The sequence below is a fragment of the Notamacropus eugenii genome, chromosome 1, assembly GCF_028372415.1.
Source record: "Notamacropus eugenii isolate mMacEug1 chromosome 1, mMacEug1.pri_v2, whole genome shotgun sequence".
Taxonomy (NCBI): domain Eukaryota; kingdom Metazoa; phylum Chordata; class Mammalia; order Diprotodontia; family Macropodidae; genus Notamacropus; species Notamacropus eugenii.
This window is the reverse complement of record NC_092872.1, coordinates 701,018,073-701,028,036: the sequence shown is the minus strand read 5'-3', so window position 1 is coordinate 701,028,036 and position 9,964 is coordinate 701,018,073. Positions and strand designations below refer to the sequence as shown.

At 37.0% G+C, this 9,964-nt stretch overlaps 1 long non-coding RNA gene across 1 annotated transcript; it reads right to left on the bottom strand.

The window, feature by feature from the left end:
• Positions 1 to 2,500: 2,500 nt before the first annotated feature.
• Positions 2,501 to 9,660, bottom strand: LOC140521323 (uncharacterized). Its single transcript, XR_011972880.1, has 3 exons — positions 9,270 to 9,660; positions 8,462 to 8,551; positions 2,501 to 4,319 (listed from the first exon to the last, which is right to left on the bottom strand). It is a non-coding gene; the product is annotated as an uncharacterized lncRNA (long non-coding RNA).
• Between the last annotated feature and the right edge of the window lie 304 nt (positions 9,661 to 9,964).

Here is a 9,964-nt window from a genome sequence, read left to right as displayed (position 1 = left end):
CACTTTTTCTCACTGTGGCAGCTTTGCTCTCATTCTAGATTCTATTTTCCATCCCAGTTCAGTGTTCACTGAACACTCATTCAGAAGATTAGGTTCTCAAGGAAACCTATCTGTTTCATTCTTTTCACAGTTTTTAATCTTTCTTCTTTTGAGGGTTTATAAGTGGTATATAAAGCCTAACCTTGTAGGTGAGGGAGGGGGGAGGGGAGATACAAGCATTCATTTAACATTTACTATTTGCTAGACACCATGCTAAGCACTTTTCAAATATCTCATTTGATTCTCACAACAACCCTGGAACAATCCCCATTTTATAGTTGAGAGAACCGAGAAAGAGGTTAAGCTACTTGTCCAGAGACACACAGCTAACAAGTGTCTGAAGCAGTACTGGAATTCAAGTCTTCCTATTTTCAGGCCTGGTACTTTATCCACTGTGCAACCTACAGGGTTTAGAACTAGGAGAGAGCTTGAAGGCTAAGAAGACCAAACTTGTCCTTTTACTGGTAATGGAACTGAAGCCAACATCTGTGGATGATTTGTATAAGGTTAAGCAGGTGGAAGGAAGTTGGGAAGGGAGGAAAGAGGGGGAGAAAGAGGAAGGAAAGAAGAGGGAAGAAAGGAAGGAGGGAGAGGGGGAGGGAGAAAAGGAAGGAAGGAAGGAAGGAAGGAAGGAAGGAAGGAAGGAAGGAAGGAAGGAAGGAAGGAAGGAAGGAAGGAAGGAAGGAAGGGAGGGAGGGAGGGAGGAAAGGAGGGAGGAAGGAAGGTAGGTAGGTGAGTGGGAGGGAAGGAAAGAAGCAAGGGAGGGAGAGAAGAAGGAAAGGAGTGAGGGAAAGAAGGAAGGAAGGAAGAAAAGAAGCATTTGTTAAGTACTTACTATACGCCAAGCACAGTGCGAAGCACTTTAGAAATATTATCTCATTTAACCCTCACAGCTACTCTGAGGTAGGTAAGCAACAGATGCACAATTTGAACCCCGGTCCTCTGCTTCCAAATCTCATGCTCTCTCCACTGTGTAACCTTACCCTTTAATCTGCTTAATTGAATCTCTGAAAACCTGACACATATTATCTAGCCCTCACTTGAGGTGTGCCAATTATACCCATATGTACCATTTTATTTTCTCCTCCACAAAAGCACCACCTGAAAGAGATAGCAGGAGGAAAACTTACAGGAGTATCACAGCCAAGTTTCAAAACTCCCAGGTAAAGGAGAAAACTATTGGAAGCAAGAAGAAAAAAAAAATTAATTATCATGGAGCTACAATAAGGATTATACAAGACCTAGCAGCTACTACACTGAAGGATTGTAGATCTTAGTATATACTATATTTCATAGAGCAAAAAAACTGAGGTTATGAACAGGGTAACTTATCCAGCAAAGTTAAATATAATCCTGAATGAAAAAAGAACACTTAACAAACTGAAAAATTTTCAGGTTTTGTGACAATATCCCCAAAACTTAAAGAAAAATTCAAACATATAACATCCAGGAGAAATATAAGGTAAATATTAAGGACAAATTATAAGGGACTCAATAAGGTCGAATTGTTTACTTCATATATGTGAAAATATTAACGCTATTCATGATTGTCATTATTTGGGTAGTTTGAAAGAAAGACTTGGGCTGAGCTGAGTATGAAAAATAAAACTCTATAGGGGGAGATAACAAGGAGTAATTATCTCATACAAATAAGGCATAAAAGGAAAACTGATACAGAAGAAGCTAATGAGGGGAGAGGGTAATGCTGGAACCTTACTTTCACTGGGAACTGGTTAAAGAGCGAAAAACACATATATCAAGAAGGGCATAAAAATCTCCTAAATTCAGAAAGAAGTAAGAGGCAAGGGGATACTTGTGTTTGTCCGTTGCCAAAGAAGACTGTGCCATCAGAGAAATGATGACATGACTTGCACTTGACTTTGTTTAGAGTGAGGGAGGGCTGTGCAGGTCACCAGCCTCACTTCTGCTCCAGAGCCATCTGAATCCAGTGACCTGATGTTCCTCAGGATGACTGGAGATGACCCAGGATGAGGCAATTGGGGTTAAGTGACTTGCCCAAGGTTACACAGCTAGTGAGTATCAAGTGTCTGAGGTGAGATTTGAACTCAGGTCCTCCTGACTCCTGCACTGGTGCTATGTCCACAGCACCATCTAGCTGCCCTGGACAAGGGGTAAGGTGTGAGGAAAGAATAAAGAAGGGACTTTAAGAGGGGTTGGCAGGAGGACAAGGTAGTGGGTAGAAGTAACACAGAGGAGTGAGGAGAGATGGGGTAAATAGATTGAGAAGGATAGTGAGGAAAAATAGGAAGGAAGAAAAACACAATAAGTAATTGTAGCTTAGAATGTGAACAGGATGAATTTACCCATAAAATGGAAATGGATAGCAGATTTAAAAATTTTAATTCAATAATATATTGCTTTCAGGAAACATTATAAAAATAAGAGACAGACAAAAGGATTCAAATAAAAACAGTAGAATTTATTATGTAAAAAAGCGGGGATAGTAATCATGATCTCAGACAAAGTTAAGGTTAAAATAAATTTAATCAAAAGTTAAAAAAATAGAAAAACTACATCATGTATCAGTAATATTATTCAATACTGTTTTCAACCATTTAAAACAGCTAGACTGTAAAAATACCTGAGCACATATTTGCCAAAACAGACACCGGAACAATATGAACATAAACATAAAACACTTTTTATACAAATAAACTCAGGTCCAAATAATTGAAGTCATATTTGTTGTTCATGGGTAGACAAAGCCAATATAATTTTTAAAATGACAATTTTATTTAACCAATTTATTCAATGTCATCCCAATTAAATTACTAAAAATTATTCACTCAGAAAAAAAAAGCAGCAAAGTTCATTTGAAAGATCAAAAGGTCAGGAACTTCAAAGAAATCAGGAAAAAATGATGCAAAGGAAGCCGATTCACCAGCACCAGATCTTAAATTATATCATAAGAAAGAGTATTGCTGAAGTGTAGAAGGATAGCTTCAATTATTTTAAATTAAAATATTCTTGTATAAATAAAACCTGTGTATTCAAGAATAAAAGGAATGCAGATGTTGGGGAAAAAACCTTTCATAGACCATCTCTCAAATATAATGTGATTGGGTTGGAATATTGCTACAGTGTAGGAAATGATAAGTTGTTTTACTTAGAAAAACATGGAAAGACCTGAAGCTATGGAGGAAGATGCTATCCACCTTCAGAGAAGCAACAGGTGAAAATTAGCATAGTACGTTCTAACATATATGTATGTGAGTGTATATGTGTATATATGTGTGTGTTTATAGATATCTATGCATATATAAATATGTAAATTTGTGTATATATCTGTGTGTGTATATATATGTGTACGTATGTGCATGTGTATGTATATGTGTGTGTATACATGGTTAATTGTAGCCTTCTTTAGAGTGGTGAGGAGAGGGAGAGAGAAAATAAAGTAAAAAGTGCATAGCAGAGAAGAAAAGAAAACCAACAAGGAAGCAAAATTAGGCAACTTTGAAAATGATGCATAGTATTTATTATGTAGGTTTTTTTGAAATGGAAATTTATTGTTTTATATTGAATCCTCTCTGGTGGTCTGCTTTGTTTATGGCAATGTTTTTTTTTTCCTTTTCTCATTTTATATTTAAGTATTTTCTGGAGAGTCCTCAAAGTCCAAAATCCCATCGTAGAATTAGAGGAGTTTTTCAGGTCTCTTCTAGATTAAAATTCACAATTTAGAGCAAAAAGTTTTCAAGAGTAAACTCATCAGATATCATAGATTAGATCATATAATCATATTATATCATATAGTCATTATATGCATTTAAATTATATGCATTTAAACACTATTATGTGTTAGCTATTATTATTATTAATAGCTGGCAACTATACAGGTTTTAAGGTTTGCAAAACTGTTGAATTACAAAAGGAAGCTAATTATATTAAAATACAATTTTCACAAAAGTTTAAACCAAATTTATGAACTCTAGGTTAAGAGCTCTGATTCTAGGCTAATCCTATCATTTTCAAGATGAGAGAACCAGAGATCACAGAAAGAAATTGGATTCACCCAAGGTAACTATCAATAGCAAAGGACAAGGTTCAATATCAGTTCCACTAATCAGGTTCTTTCCCCTCCATCAGCAGATGAGCAGTGGGAGGTGCGAGATTTGAATTTGTCTTCTCCAGATACTCTGCGCTCATTTGGTTAGTCCTCACAGCTTCCATAAAGATGGAATAAGGGAAAACAGTACTTCCCGGAGAGTCCTCAAAGCCCAAAATCCCATTGCAGAATTAGAAGAGTTTTCAGGTGTCTTCTAGATTAAAATCCACAATTTAGAGTTGAAAATTTTCAAGAGTAAACACATCAGATATCATAGATTAAGAACTGAAGTGGACCCCAGAGGCCAGTGAGTTCATCTCTTGAATTTTCTAGGCATGAGGGCAAAACTTGATGTGTAGTGCTTAGGACACTGGACTTGTCATAAGAAAGACCAGTATAATGAGGAAAGACTCAATAAACTTCTGGCCTTAACCTATGCTCTTAGAGCATCAAACCTCGCTTTTAGAATTCACTTGCCCAGCTTAGACACAAAAGTCAGTTCTCCAAGAGTATTCATGAACATGGGCCACAAGGAAAGGTTATAGATTCAGGAATGATTTTTTCTTTTTAGCATCTGAGATGACAGAAATAATCATCAACAATATTGCAATACTGCAAAATCTCATTAACGGGTAATTAGTGTCACCATCATTTAGGCTACACCATAGGTTAGCCCACATCCTCTGTGACACACTGGTGACTTCCCTCATTGAAAAGCCCACAAAGTTGTGTTATCCCGGTTGCCTAATACCAGCATTAAGTACTGTTTTAAGAGCCTTTTATTTCATTAACCTTTAGTGGGGATAGTGGTGGTAGTCTAAACAGAAGACAAATTTCATAGATTTTCCACCCTTATAAGATGGAAATTATTCAAATCATCCATCTCTTCAAAATGCATGAGATCACAGATTTTGATGGAATTAAAAGCTATAAATTCCCTCTCCCCGAGAGAAGGATGGCCTCTTATTGTACACATCCTTTTATTACTGAGATTTTACACCTTTACAGTATCCTACTGTTTCTTGCTTTCATTTCTTCCCCAATATCTATCCGAAACAGCACGCCTCAGGATATGTAGGCAGATATATTCCTAATATCAAGTTTAAATGTCTTTTAGAAGATCCTTTCTGTTTGAGGCCAGCAAAACAAAGCTTTATTCAATAAGACTCAATTTGACTTATCTAATTTAAACATTTGCTGTGATCAGCGACCATTTGGTACTTGTTTGGTTGTGGGATTCAGTCTAATTTCTTGGGGATTATTTTTCTTGGGGCACGGATGGGAGGTTTCCCTTTCTCCCCATCCATTCATGGAGATGGGGAAGAGAAGGTGGGGGTGGATAGGGGGACGGGGCTGTGAAATGTAAAGTCATAAAGCTCTTAACAGAGGGCTGCTTTTGTGATGTTTATATTCACTATTGCTCAGGTCTCTTTGTTGAGAGTCAGAAGATATCATTTTTTAAAAGGTTTCTCTTAGACAGATAATTACAAGGAAAAGCCAATTTAAAAAGCATGTCATCACAGTGTACGGATGGAGTTTTATGTGTTGTAAAGTAATCCTAAGGACCAGATATCCCTCAAAACTTTTCCCTTGGTTTTTATAATAATTGTACAGACCAAGTGGATGACTATTAACATTTTAGACTCTCAAGGCGAAGGGAGAATTATAAATTTGTAACATCAGTACACTTTTTAAATAAGCAGCACTAATTCCCGTTGTTAGTGGGAATGATTACTGTTCATTATTTTTCTTTTTAAAACAATGAAGCACCCAAACTAAAATCTAGATAGTATTTTGCTGTGGAAAATATGCTTTAAACGAGAAAATGGTGATTTTTAAGGATACTGATTTTATCCCTCCTTCTGCTTATTGCAAAAGCATTAATATCCATATACACACTGAACTCCCTTGTCTCTCTCCCAAACAGTTCCTGGGAACCTCCTGAAAAATCATAGAAGGAAAATGAATCTGGCCTCTTATCTTTCCCAGATCCTATGAAAGAGTCAGCTCATAGACTTCTGTTGCTGGGAATAAATATCTCTCTCTCTCTCTCTCTCTCTCTCTCTCTCTCTCTCTCTCTCTCTCTCTCTCTCTCTCTCTCTCTCTCTCTCTCTCTCATGAAAGATGGATTTATTAGTGTAGGGCCAGGCCCCGGGTTAAGTTATTCTCCTTTCCATGCGGAGATGAGTTGTGATCCCTGCATAGGCCGGCTCAGCCTAGCCTGGCTCAGCTTGCCTGTCATATGTTGGGACCTAGAGTGTTTACAATTTCTTTGATTTACGCCTTCCAGGTGTTCATTTGGAAAACATCTCAGCATTAGGTTTATACATTTTTACAATATATTCATGGCATTGGCAATCTTCATATTTATAACATTTGATATGCCAAGACGACTTTAAATAAATTGCTGGTCAAATACACCCCCCTCCTTTTCTTAAGTTGCGGTTTTGTTGTAGGGTATTTGATTGATTTCATTTGCAAAAGTCCCTAGTGCACACAAGAGAAAGGAGGAAATTAACTATTAAAAGAATTGCCAGAAAGCTCATCTTTCAAACTAATTCATTTTTGTTCACCCTTTTTCTCCAATATTTTCAGTTGCTGTCTGTGTCAGCTTTAAGAACAAATGTCTGTCAGCATACTGGGACAGTATTTGCAAAATTTAATTGTATTCATCAAAGTGATTTCCCAGGTTCTTACACTCAATCTGAAATGAATGTTGATTTGAGAATTTCCCACCACCCACACAGCTGGCTATGTATGGTACCTTGGATCCTGATGTTTTAAAAGATGCCACACTTCTCAGGGTTTGAAAATAGGATTGTTTTCATTTATCTTTTCTTTTACTTAGATATTTTGTTGTCAATTAATTTCTACCATTTGTTAAGGGTCTCTGGGATGCAAGGATGGAACTACTCTACAAAACAGGCGCTGAGTTGAGTTGGTTTTTTTTTTAATTTTGCTTATTGCCTAGAATTCACTGAGTCAATTTTTTTCATTTCCTTTTTGGGGCCTCAGTTTCCACAATTATAAAGGAGAGGGTTGGATTAACTTGGCTCAAAGGGCCCAGCCAGCTCTAAAGCTTCTCTGTCTATTCCATGGAAAGGGGTTTCTTAATTAGCTGAGTATACAATTTCACTTCTTCATTCCTGTTGAGCAGCCCAGTATAAAACTCCATGCAGTCCAGTATAAAAGCCAATGCATATTAAACCATGTATTATTTGGGAGAATTTTTGTATAGAATAAAGAGACTTTAACAATTTAAAAACTATTATTTCCTCCCTCCTCCCCAAACATAAATCATCGTAATCTTAATATCATAGATTAAGATCTGGAAAGGATCTTAGAGGTCATCTATCCACAGCTTCCTTGTTTTACAGAAGATGCAAGTGAGTCTAAGAGATGACAGTGAGATCACAGGTGGTAGTAAGTGTACAGCAGAGCTGGGATTCCAAACCCAGGTGCCCTGATTCCCAATCCAGGAGCTTTATATATCCCCTTCTCATTCTAAGGCTGTTTCTTCTAGCACTATTCCATGATCTGTCTAGACAGACTACCAGATTCTGACAAAGGACTTACTTCCAAAATTCACTTTGAGGAAGTTGGTATTGTGGGCTGCTAGTGGCTTTTTTCCTCCCAAGTCCCAGGGAAAAGCACTTTCTCCCCTTCTTTGCCCACAAATGTCAGCATAAATAATTTGAGGGACCAACCCTCAGAATGCAAAAATTTTGAAAAAACTAGATCTACTTTTATTAAGCCATAGGATGATTTTATGTTAAATTTCCCTAATATTTTCTCTAAAAACAATCCTCTTGACTATTCAGTAAATTAATTTTTTTTCTGAAGCCTCTCTATTATTAAAATAAAAAATTCTTTCTAACCTTATAAAGAATAGTGCAATCCTCCCCAGTATAGGCACATTTGCTAATTTGACATTTGAAACAGGAACACTGTCTCATTAATAATTAATTTTGTTTGTTTTTTTCATATGAGCCATAGGGATACATGATGACTTTTCTTTTTATTGCTACCTTTTTAGAGGATTCTTTTTAAAAAGTAAATTTTTTAAAAGACAGTGATATACAAATTGCTTGTCTTCTCAATGAGCAAAGTGGAGAGGGAGGGAGAGAATTTGGAAATCAGTTTTAAAAACAAATATTGAGAATTGTTTTTGCATGTAATTGAAGAAAAGTAAAATACTATAAAAAGACAACTATATTAAGAAATTTCTTGTTTCTGGATACTGATCATGAAGAAAATTCTTATTATATTATCTCCATAGATAATATGAAAAAGAAATAAATATTTTCAAATGCAAAAAATTTAAAAGCCCTCTTATTTCTGAACACAAGGACTCACCCTTTCCAGGTGTTGGAGAAAATGATTCTTTTTAGCTTGCCATCAGTTCATTGATAAACGGTGAGAGAGAGAAAAATGGTAGAAATTAGCCTGTCAATGCAAAAGAAGGTCCTCGTTTCTCACAGCCAATAAAGACAAAATAGAATGAATTCAATGTGTGTTGATGCAGAAATAGAATTTCACAAACCATAAAGAGCTATGCAAAAGTATTTTAAAGTTATGATTTATAACAGCCATAATAATTAGAATCTTATCACAATGCCTACAGAAACGCCTTGGCGGGCACAGATTTAGACGTCTCTCTGTGTCAATGAAACACACTTAATAGAATTTAATTCCCAAGCTCTTTGATGACTGGAGAGCTGCTGACAACACCGCTTAGCCGAATTCGATTGATTTATCCTAATGCTGCTTTAGTCTATTTCATAGAAACAGGTGACTTGGAAAAAGACAGCTTTGTGTGGTTAGTAGTTTTGTTTTTTTATTTTAAGTAATGCAATAGATAAAAATTAATGTCATTTTTGAAGAGCTGAAATCTAAAAAGGTAAGAAAGAATTGGCCAGGGACCGACTGTGAAATGGCTAAGCAGATTAGTAGCCTTACTTTTTAACATGTAAACATCTGAAACCCGTTTCCTGTTTTAAAAAAAAAAGAGTCTAGGTGGATGACCTCAGGCAGTTTTTTTTGATTAACAAATGTGAATTGTACCTCTTGGTAGAAAGGGGAGAAAAGAGCCCATGCTTGGTGGTCTTTCTACAGTCTGTATATGGGAGAGAGAGGGGAAAAAAATACAAAAAATAAACTTTACCTTCTCACTTTCAGGGTGGGCAATACCATTTCTATACCGAGGTCCCCGGTTCTGGGAAGTGTTAAGGCTGTCACCGCAGACAATCCCCACCGTGTGGGCTTCCATAGGGTCCGAAGGAAAACAATCTCTGCATTCCCAGTCCCTTCGAGTCCCTATCTGGGCGGCAGATTCAGACAGCGCAGGTTCATGCCGCTACTGTCAGATTGGACAGGACGGCGCTAATTTAAACCAGGGCCTGCCCCAGCCAGGCTCCGCAGACCGGGGAAAAGCCGGACAAATTGGCGGCTTTCAAAGGCTTGTCTACGCTTTCCCGGTTTCAAAGGACCTTAGGCGAGAGGCACCAGCTGCGGCGTGTTCGGCAGAAAAGAGCTGAACACTTCTGGCAGATTCTGACAAAATACATTTTATAGGGGTGTGGGTTAAAATGTGATATTGGAAGTGAACTTTCCAATCTAGTGCTTTTAATGATAATAGTACTGGGTCCTTTAAGATGTCCGTGTCTTTCTTTCATTTAGGAGCATTTTAGTTACATAACAATTGCTAATAATATCAAACACCTTATAAGGCAAAGGGTCCGCCTAAAATCGATCAGATCATTCTGATTTTTACTTTTGGAAGAGAAAGTTGGCATTTGGGTCCATACGTGTGATCTCAGATAGGTCATATCTCTTTAAACTTCCCTCTCCTTATTTCAA